This window comes from Acartia tonsa, chromosome 11 (genome assembly GCF_053477335.1).
Source record: "Acartia tonsa isolate MP-2025a chromosome 11, ASM5347733v1, whole genome shotgun sequence".
NCBI lineage: Eukaryota > Metazoa > Arthropoda > Copepoda > Calanoida > Acartiidae > Acartia > Acartia tonsa.
This window is the reverse complement of record NC_137270.1, coordinates 160,467-172,864: the sequence shown is the minus strand read 5'-3', so window position 1 is coordinate 172,864 and position 12,398 is coordinate 160,467.

Below are 12,398 nucleotides of genomic sequence, written 5' to 3'. Positions count from 1 at the left end.
ATTTTTCTTCTTATCTCTAAATGTAAACATTCAGGCAGCTAAAGGGATAAGACAATGGTTGATAAATTGAATGATGATATCCAAATTACCCCTTATGTTGATAAATATTAGCGGTTGAAACGTTTTAGCACTCAACCTAATCAACCAACCAATAAAAATTTGATAAAGGTCCCCAATGTTGTTAAGTCAACTAATAAGAAAAATTATTATAAAAGTTTGTGTACCAGTATATTGAACAGCCCAATGTCCCATCCCTCCCTGGTAAAGATTACAATTCCAGGGACATACAGACAGGGAAATTAAAAATTAAAAAATAAACAATTCAAATATTTTGGGACAAAACAACATATACATTTAATATCAACATTTATAAATGATAATTACATTGCATTAAAAAATTATTAATAAACTATTTTTAGTAAACAATGAATACTAAATTTTATATTAAAGTATCCATGGACTGAAAAACTTCTAGTGGCTTCAATAAAAAAGCAGCTTATAGTGCCTAATTAAAAAACGATGTCATGCAATACAAATGACCATTGATAGGCCAGTATACATTATAATTGACCACTGGTAAAATGTATAGTTATACTGGCTTAATATTGGCCATTTGTATTGTACATATGACGTTATTTTTTTTATTAGGCATGATAAACTGCTTCATTAAAAATACAGGGGTGTCCCATAGAGTAGTGGTTAGCGCACTACGCTTTGGTTGGTAATATCTGAGTTCAAGTCTCCTCATAGATAATGCACTTGGATGATTGAGTAGCTTCCATGAGAATTGAGGGTCAGCTTGTAATGTAACATAGAATCTTAACTTCAGAGAATCAAGGCTGCATACATACATTAAAAAAATACATCCTTATATTCATTAAAAATTACATCCTAATAAAAAAGTATCTCTGTGTGTGTGTGTAGCAAAGGATCTTGCTAACTTCTTTTTTAATATTGTTTTTCTCTTCAGTGAAGCTTTTCATATGTCCAGAAAGGTTTATATCTACATTCTACATCCTCCTAGAAAAATCGCCCATAAAAAATTACACCCCCAACTTTATGTTTCTCTTAAAACTACATTTAAAAATGGACGAATGATCACCCCTCCTACTTACTTAAATGCCCCCAGAGGCCTCTAGGTGCCAAGTCGCTAGTAATATAAATGTTATAATTATAGCTTTGAATCTTTGGAATGGAGATAAAAAAAACTTTAGTTGACCTTTCCTTTATCCCTGAATAATTGATGGGGACATTGGGATATTTATTACACAAGTCTCCAAAGTTATATAATATCTTATTTGTTGGCTTAATAATTTTCGAGATTGTTTATTGATTTTTGATTGGTTGGTTCAATAAGTTATAATTATAATTAAATTATAATCTATGGAATAGCTAATTTAATGTATCATCATTTGGGACATAGATCATATCATTGGCAATTGTCTTATCCCTTTAAATCCCTGAATAGTTTATGGAGTGAGTCTTCAATACCACACAAGTATCACATTATTAAGTCAATAGAACAGGATAATCCTTATATAAAAGCAACAGTCTTGTATACTAATCTCGCTAACCTCTGGACTGATATGGTTCTCATTTACAAATGTAGATCCTGTAAAGATTGATAACTATTTTGGTGGAGGGTAGAAGAAAAAATAAACACTAAAAAAGAATGAAACCCCTAATATTTCACTTTATAAAAGGACTAGCGCCTACGCCCTCTAGAGGCCTCTATAGTGGGGAGAAAAAGTTGCCCTCACCCCTTTTATAATTCTTTTTAAGTTTGTTTCTTCAGTCAAACCGACACACACATACACACACACGTACAAACAGACAATCATACACACACAAACATTCATACACACACATACATACACACACACACTCACACAAACAGACACACAAACATACAAACTCCCACACTCACATACAAGAGACATCCTGTTACTATTACATAAGGCTAACTGTGCTAAAATGTTGTAGTATGTGGAAATATTCTCTTGACTTAAATAACTCCGGGTGAGATTATATTCTAACAAGAATGACATCATCCATTACTTTATATAGGCCATTTGTGGTCAACAAAACTGGCATTTAAGATTTACTATAATATAATACATAATCATATAAATCGGTTTTGAAGCCATACAGAAATAGTTATATTCGCAACGTATTATAGACAGCTTTCGCAGATATTAAAAGTAAAAAATTAAAAATTAAAAACAGTTTTGTTAGACCCCGAGAGGTCGAAGGCATGGCCTAATAAGACCAGCATCAATATTATGACTTTTATTTTAATATTAGTTGAAAATTGTATATAATTTAATATGATTGTTCATTACAGAGAACCTGTTCTATTCCTGCGTATATGAATTGGTTTTGAAGCCATACTGGAAAGTCTATCCAATAATAAATACTGATAAAATTCTTCACTTTATGGATGTTTTATGTTTAAAAGACATAAAATACTGACGTACCAAGTGATTTCTATAGAAGATACAAAATTAAGCCGTCTATCTTTAATAGCAGCTTGGTAAATATATAGAGTAGCTTCAATACTAAAAATAAACAATATTACAATTATTTGAACTTTGATAATCGATATACTATTACTTGGATGTTAGACCAGATTTTCATGTACTCTAATAAAGTTATACTCACAGTTGGCTAAAAGAATGATAACCCCAATCAACCCCCTTAAACCCATCAGTTTCCTGCTACTGGATGAACGAAGGGACCAATAAACTAAATCCATATTAGTAATTGAAATAGTAAATTGACGAAAATTTTTTTCCAATTTTAAAATCTTCACGTAAAAGTCCAAATGTCCATTAACCATTTTGAATATTTAGAATTTAAAAAGATTGTTTTTTGGATGTTGTCATCCTTGTTTTAAAAAGCACTAAATTAAAAAATATAATCATCATGTAAACCGAATTTGACAAGCTTTACAGCATTATACAGTCAAACCTACACACACACATACACACACTCACACAGACACTCACACACACACACACACACACACACACACACAAACCTACAAACTAGGTGAGTTACAAATAAGATTTGTCAATTCCATATTTGCCATTTATAGTTTTATAAGCAAAGCTTTTCTATAATTAGGGTCGGTCCGTCCGCCCAGAACAGATATTGTTGCAAATATATTTGCATCATTTCAAAAATGTACAACCAGCTCCACGTATAGTGAAGCGCACATTGGTATTCAAGGCTTTGCTTTAAGGCAGTCATTATGTAGTTATCATGTATTAAACAAGGATGACAACATCCATAAAAGCGAAGCACTGAAACGGTAGGACAAACGGACGTTAACACTTGTATAGTATCTGAACTAGAAAATCGGAACATAAATGTATAAATGTCGAATCAAAATTATAAGTAAATTTGTTGAAAAACTGCTTAAAAACAGGATAATGCTTATGGACATACTTACATTTTGGACTTGATTATAGAGTTGCTTTGCTTATAATATTGTTCTTTGTTGTCCCAGGAATCAATATACCAAAAATCAGATCAAACGGATAAATAGAACACTTGAAAATTTGTTGTTAAAAAAGTAAAAAAATCAACATGTTTAAAATGGACGTACGGACATTCTGGTAATGATTATAGAGTTGCTACGCTTTCTAAATCGTACCCAACTACTACAGGAATCATCATGCAAAGTTTGAAATCGATAGGACAATTCTAACATGCCTAAATTAACGAATAAAAGCTATCTATCTCGGACGGACGTACGGACCGACCCTAATTATAGAAAAGCTTCTCTTTTAACATTATGCAATAAGTTATGGAAATGAATGTATAATAATGAGTTATCTTTTTATGTATAATAAAATGAAAAAATGTCTTTTCGTTTGTTAATTTAGGCATGTTAGAATTGTCCTATCGATTTCATATATATCCCTTTGCATTGTGATTCCTGTAGCAGTTAGGTACAATTTAGAAAGCGTAACAACTCTATAATCATTACAAGAATGTTCATTTTAAACATGTTGATTTTCAAAGTTTTTTAACAACAAATTCTTATGTGATTTATTTATCTGATTAATCTGATTTTTGAAATACTGATTCATAGGACAACACAGTACAAAATTATACACAAACCATCCTAAAATTGTATGTATGTCCTTAAATATTATCATGTATTTACGCAGTTTTTTAACAAATTTACTTACTTTCATACATTTATATTCTGATCATTCAGCTCTCTACATGAGTTAATGTTTGTTTGTCCTACCATTTTAGAGCTTCGCTTTTATGGATGTTGTCATTCTTGTTTTATTTAATAGCTAAGAAGAAGAAAAATATTATATCTATTAGCAGGTTTTAACACAACCCTTCCAAGAGAAACGGCCCCAACAAAATATAGCCCCCTCCCCCCCTCCCAAATCAAAACTTTTGCTAAAGGTAAATATCAAAAGTACAGGTTCGACAACCCCATTATCTATACTGCCTCTAGGGGCAAAGCTGTTTTTTAAAAATGGAATATTATTTCATTGTTTAACAGCTTATATGTGAATTTCAAATTTATTCCTTTTTGAGTAAAAAAAAAATAATCTCGCTGATACTTGTATATTGGCTTCTTTTAGTAGTGAAACAACCTTATATATCACTCTGTGTGTCCGTCCGTCAGTCCATCAGCGAAGCTAATAATTATTTTCCCCCATTATATATATATGTTCTTGTTTTAAAAAAATGCTCTTTAAATCTCCTTATCTGTATTCCTATCCATGATTATTTTTATGCTGCGCTACTTATGGCTGTTGAAATCCTTATTCTTTTATGGATGTTTGACTATATTCCTTTATCCCCTTTTTTGACAAATTCATAAAAAAACTAAAACTCTTCTTTGGCAATAAAATTTACCAAGAGTTGCTACATTTCCTAAATCGTACATAATTGTTATAGGAATCATCATGCAAAGTTTGAAATTGATTGTACAATCCTAACCTGTTTTTATTGACAAAAAGAGCTAACTGTGGGAGCGTTACAAACGGACTGACCCTACTTATAGGAAAGCTTTGCTTTTAAAAAAGAAAAAGTATGTCTACTTTAGCCTAAAATCTCGGCAAAATTCTTTAGAGCTAAGTATGGATATTAATTGTCCTTTGTAAAATAAAACATGCCTTTTTCATATTTTTGCTTATAATTATAATTTGAGTTTTTCGTGTTAAAATTTTTGTTTTATCTTTAAAGTAAACATTAGAAGCAGTGACGTGTAGAAGGGGCGAGTAGTCAGATGACATATCCACCCTCCTAGCAATTCTAATTGGTTTGTTGAATTAGTTGGGTGTCCAAACGTTTCAACCACTATTAGGAGGGGTGATATTGTGTACCATAATTGGGAATATTACACAATTTATCTGCCATTGTTATTTACTTATTGTTTATTGTCTTACCCTTTTTTTGTCCCTACAAACATGCCGTAAAATTAAGGAGGTTGTCACACAAAACAGCTTGTATGTCAAACAAAGATTCTTTCATTTTCATGAAAATTTCCAGTTGTTTTACATTCCATTAAGTTACTGTATTACTCCCCCCTCATTTTTTTGTTCAAAGGCAGTCTCAATATGAACGCACCTCCCCCCCCCTAAAAAAAACCAGTGAACACCAGTGATTAGAAGTTAGCAATATATCCTGGAATTTAGGGTATGATTAACCAAATAAAAAAAATCATATCCTCATAGAAAAAAGTAACTGTGTTATTAAAATAAATATTTTTTTAAAATTAGAGTTGGTCCGTCCATAACATTTAGTTAAATTTAGACATGTTAGATTGACAATTAAAACTTGCATTCTGGTTTATAACGATTCAAGTCAGAATGTCCATATGTATATTATAACATGTCGATTTTTTACTTTTCTCTTATAATTTATGTAGTATATAATTATCCTTTTCATCTGATTTTTAATCCTATTACAACAATGTACAATGTTATAATCGAAGCATCTCTGTAATCAAGTCCTAATAATGTAAGTACGTCCTTAAACATTATCCTGTATTAAAACAGCTTAACAACATATTTTCTGACAATTTAGTTTCGATTGATGTCATTCTTGTTTGCTCTAGTAAAATTTATTTTTTGTTGTCACCTACCTTGCTTCATTTCAATGTTTGTTTTAAAAGATAAAAAAAATTCATTCAACAGTCAATAAGAGTCAGAAAATATTTTTTTTTATATTTTTAACAAGAATGACAAATATGATAGGAGGGAAACAAAAAGTAAACACCCCTGTAGTTTAAAGATGAATAAGGAAGAAAGGGGGGGTAGAGTTTTGAGCTAAGGATTATGGGATTATGTTACTACATCTTTGTAACAAGTAAAATTTACCAGGGAGGGAGGGGCAATGGGCTGTTTATTAAACTAGTCCCCAAAGTTTTGTAATAACGTTGATATAATAACTTTGGGGACTTTTAATGAATTTTGATTGGTTTGAAGTGGAGTGTCAAAACATTTTAACCATTAATTGTATTCTACAGATTGGGTAATTTTGAATTTCATCATTCTTGATGTACATTAATTTATCGGCCATTGTCTTATCAAAGTTTATAGGCCAATGAATAATGAAACGTTATTTTAAACTTTGTGTACCATTGTAATTAACATCCCAATGTCTCTTCACTCCCTGAATGTATCCACCCATTGCAGTTGGTAAAATTAAGAAGGGGAGTTTTTTATTTCGTAACCTAAAATCTATGGGATGATCTTACCCTACATGGCCGATGCCCTATAACTGTGTTGTTCTAACCCTGGCTGCGAGGCTTCCCAGTACTCAACATAACCAAACCTAACCTAATATAAAGTATTAAATAAAACAAATGAAAAAATACTCACCCCCCAGATATATTCAATTTTTTTCAAAATAAAGGAGGGTAGGGTGATAGTGTCGAATGTCTCAAACATATATCCTATTATATAAAGTAGTAAGGGTTTTTTTGTCTGTAGAATGAAGGATCTTGCTAACCACTGGACTGATATGGTTCTCCTTTACAATGTAGCCTCATTGGTCAAGTCAAGGTTTATAACCATTTTGGAGGAGGGTACCACAAACACAATGAAAAATAGTAGAATAATTAGGGAGAAAGTTTGGAAACTGCTACTTTGTACCAACCAATTAAGTACCCAAAGTAAAAAATGAGATGTGTCTATATAACTTTGGGTACCAGTTTAAATTACTATATAAATCTATCTATCTATTTAACTACCTATCAATCTATCTATCTATCTATTTATCTATCCTATTACCTATCTATGTATCTATTTATCTATCTATCTATCTAACTATCTATCAATTTATCTATCTTATCTATCTATGTATCTATTTATCTATCTACTTATCTATCTAACTATCTATCTAACTATCTATCTATTTATCTATCTAACTATCTATCTATTTATCTATCTAACTATCTATATATTTATCTATCTTTTTATCTATCTATCTATCTTTCATACATTTTCAAAAATTATTACCATAGTCTGATTTCATCTTTTCATCAATGAAAACATGGAGGAAGTAATGGGTAGACATGGACTTGGTTCCATGAATGATAATGGAGACAGACTTGTAAGTTTTTGTACAGAGCATAAGTTGGTGATAGGTGGAACCCTTTTCCCTCACAAGAAGATTCATACAGCCACGTGGAAATCACCAGATCAAGCTACTTTAAACCAGATTGATCATATATGCATCTCCAAGAAGTTCAGAAGATCCCTTCTTGATGTAAAAGTACAAAGAGGTGCAGATGTAAGCTCGGATCATTTTCTACTCTCTTCCATTGTTAAGCTAAAACTTAAAAAACAACAATCAGCCCAAAACCCAAGGATTAAATACAACATAAGTGCTCTTCAAGATCAAGACAAGCTAAATACCTTTAAGCTTAACCTTCATAATCGTTTTGAGGCCTTGACACCCACTGAAGATGATACTGTTGAAGAATCCTGGGAAGAAATCAAAACTGTCTATAATGAAGTCAGTAAAGAATATCTAGGTTTCAAGAAAAATGAAAAGCAATCATGGATTTCTCAAAATACCATCAACCTTATGAATGAAAGACAAGAGTTGAGAAAGAAAGTCCTTGATACAGAAAATGAGGCTGACAAAGCTTCTTACAATAGACTTAGCAAGGCCATAAAAAAGAGCGCTCAAAGAGATAAAAGATCCTACACTGAAGAACTTGCAACAAAAGCTGAGAATGCTGCAAGACAAAATAGGATGAAAGAGGTCTATGATATCACCAGAAAACTGACTGGTAAATTCAACAAATCTAGTTCACACATCAGAGACAAACAAGGTAATCTGTTGAAAACTGATGAAGATAATCTGAACAGATGGGCTGAACATTTCAATGATATCCTAAATGTACCCTCTTCTGAAGAAGAAGTTGATATCCCACCTTCTGAAGATACACTTGATATTCTCACAGAGCCCCCTAGCCTGCAAGAAATCAAGGAAGCGTTAAAGACTCTCAAGAATAACAAAGCTGCTGGTCCTGACAATATTCCTGCTGAAGTATTAAAAGCCGACATAGAACTCTCAGCCAAGTCCTTTTTACCCCTCATACACAAAATCTGGAATAATGAGATTTGTCCCGAGGACTGGAAAAATGGTCACATCACCATTTTACCAAAAAAAGGAGATTTGACTCAATGTGGAAATCATAGAGGAATCATGCTTTTATCAGTTCCCGGCAAAATTCTAAGCAGAATTATTCTAAGCAGGATCAAAACTAAAGTTGATGAAAAGCTTAGACCAAATCAAGCTGGTTTTAGATCAAATAGATCAACAATTGATCAAATCACAACACTTAGAATAATAATAGAACAATCTAAGGAATGGAACTCTCAGCTTTTTGTAAACTTTATAGATTACAAAAAAGCATTTGACTCACTGGACAGAACATCACTGTGGAAGATCTTGAGACACTATGGCATCCCAATCAAGATCATCAACATTATCAAATCTATGTACGAAGATGGTGGTGGTAAAGTGATGTTCAAGGGGAAACTGTCTGATCTGTTTGTTATTAAAACTGGGGTCAGACAAGGATGTCTCCTTTCCCCTTTTCTCTTTCTCCTTGCTATAGACTGGATCATGAGACAGTGTGAAGCAAGAGATGGTATTCAGTGGACCGTTACTGATCATCTTAATGATCTGGACTATGCAGATGATATTGGTTTACTCTCTACAACCAGACATCAAATGCAGAGAAAGACGAATAGGATTGCAGAAACTTCCAAGAAAATTGGATTAAATATAAATGTTCCCAAAACTAAAATCCTTAGAATAAATGCCACATCTCAAGAACCAATAAAGATTGGCGACATTAATTTGGAAGATGTTAGCACATTTGAATACTTAGGCAGTAAAATTGATGAATATGGTGGAACAAATGCAGATGTTAAGGCTAGAATATGTAAAGCTAGATCAGCTTTTGCTTGCCTAAACAATATCTGGAACTCAAGAACCATCTCTGTTCGCACAAAGTTAAGACTTTTTAACTCAAATGTCATGTCTGTTCTGCTCTATGGAGCTGAAACATGGTTTCTAAATAAAACCCATGAGACTAAGCTCCAGACTTTCATCAACAAATGCCTGAGAAGGATTCATAAAATCTTCTGGCCTAACATCATATCAAATAAAGATTTGCTTCTGAGAAGTGACATGAATGATATAAGATCAGTGATAAAGCAAAGAAAATGGAGATGGTTAGGACATACCCTAAGAAAAAGTCCCCAAGATATTACTAGGCAGGCCTTACACTTTAATCCCCACCAGGGGAAAAGGAAACCAGGAAGGCCAAGGAACACCTGGAGGAGAGAGTTGGAGAAAGAGATGATTGATTTGAAGATGGAATGGAGTGATGCTGTTGCCTTAGCAAAGGAAAAGAAGAATTGGAGAGACCTTGTCCGTAGCCTATGCCCATCATAGGGCTACCCAAGGCATAAGGATTTCATCTTATTTTCATTAATATACTTACTTTATACAAATTAATCTAACATTTTAGAAAGGTTTGGTGATTAAAATTTAAAGATATTGTATACTAAATAAGGACGGGATAAGACAATGGCTGATAAATTGTTTTACATTACCAATGATGTTACACAAAAACGTTTGGACACTCAACTTAATAAATCAAAAGTTCCCAAAGTTGTTGAGCCAACCAATAATAAAACGTGAAAATAAAACATTGGGGACTTGTGTAATGAACAGCCCATTGTCCCCTCTCTCTCTCTGCATCTAGAGCATTACAGACATACTGACAGTCATTTATAGAGTAGACGCAGTGGTCATTTTCATTATTACAAATATTTCAGAAAGGTTTAGTGATTAAAATATTTTTTTTTTATAAAAGTTTGTATAAAAAATTACAAAGAGGATTTTTTCTACATTATGACATTGTTGTAATAAGCGCATTACTCTCAGAGAAAAATATGTATAATAAAAATGTAGCCAGTTTTTGTGTCACCCTTCGGACACGGACTAATTGTATTCTATAAAAGTTATCAAAGTGTTATATCTATTCATTATAATTAATATTAAATTGTGCTTTAATCAATACTAGCGGCTTCGCCCCTAGCCTCTAGGGGCTTTGCCCCAAGAGATGGTAAAAAAAATGTGGAAACCTTCCACAAAGGTTACAAAAAAAAAAAAAAAAAAAAAATGCAGCCTGCGGTAGCCTGTAGCAGAGCAAAATAAAAAAAGGGGGGGATTTTTTTGTTTTCGGGGGGGTTAGGGGTGTCCCACCCCCCAAGAAAATAGCTTAAAACCACCACAGGACCAATAGGTATATACCCTCAAGAGTAGAATCCGATCGGTTCAGTGGTTATCGAGATCTTAAGCTTCAGACGGACGGACGGACGGATGGACAGACAGACAGACAGACAGACATTGTACTACTTTGTATTATTGATATATCTTAGTAAATCAGATATGTGTTAATACTCGGATTCGCGACAACATTTAAAATAGAGACCTAATTTTTTTTATGGTGAATACTTAGATATTTTTGAGCATCTGAGAAAAGTGGGCATAATTATACCACCCCCCCCACCCCAACTCCGCCAATCTATTAAAGTGCGAATCGGGGCCCAATTTGTAAGGTTGTTTGTATCTATCTACAAACAATCAAACAAATTTGACAAAGGTTTCGTGATTACAATATTCACGTTCACTTTAGTACATTAAAAAGTCGCTGGAGGACATGTTGCGCCATTTCCAAAATGACCTCTACCAAGATTCTGGGATAGCCAAGTGAAAAGTTATAAGTAAAACCTTAAAAATAGCTTCAAACCTACCCTGTCATCACCTGTAATCACCAGAATGTACATACGAGAGAGAGAGAGAGAGAGAGAGACAGAGAAACAGAGAGAGAGAGAGAGTGAAAGAGAGAGAGAGAAGGGAGAAACAGAGAGAGAGAGAGAGAGTGAGAGAGAGAGAGAGAGAAACAGAGAGAGAAACAGAGAGAGAGAAACAGAGAGAGAAACAGAGAGAGAGAGAGAGAGAAACAGAGAGAGAAACAGAGAGAGAGAAACAGAGAGAGAAACAGAGAGAGAGAGAAAGAAACAGAGAGAAAAGAAGGGAAACTGAGAAAGAGTGAGAAAGATAAATATTTAGGTAGATTGATATAAGATAGAGAGAGAGAGAGAAAAAAATTGTATTAAGGGATAAGACAAAGGACGCTAAATTAATATACATCCCCAATGATGATTAGTAAACCTACCCCATACGTCCATTTAAAAGAGGTTAATTTTAAAAAATTACTTTTGTTTTGTCTTTTAATTTTAATTCATCTGTTTCTTGAAAAATTACCAACCTAATTTTCATTTTATTTCAGTTAAAATTCAAAATGTTTAAAATGGACGTATGGACATTCTGGTAAAGATTATAAAATTGCTATGCTCTCAAAATTGTACCTAACTGCTACAGGAATCACCATGCAAAGTTTGAAATCGATGGGATAACTCTAAAATGCCTAAATCAACAATTAGAGCTTAACATTATGGACGGACTGACCGACCTTTGCTTTTAAAAGTTTCATTAGAATTATTTGTGCAACGAATAAAAGGCATCTCTATAATCTAGTCCTAAAAATGTAAATATGTATAAACAGTATCCTGTATTTATTCAGTTTTGCAACAAATTTACTTACATTATTGTTTCAACTTATACAGGGTGAGTCAGAAAAAACTGAGTTTTCCGATTTTCTGATACAACCCGTAGGAATATGGAAAAAACAATTATAGGTTCTTGTTCTCTATAAAAATATACATTAAACTTAGAAAAGGTGTTTTTGAATATCTCTGAAAACAACTGCGATTTTTAGAGCATAAAGATTTCAAAAAGTGTGCGTGATGACTTTTTTGGCCATT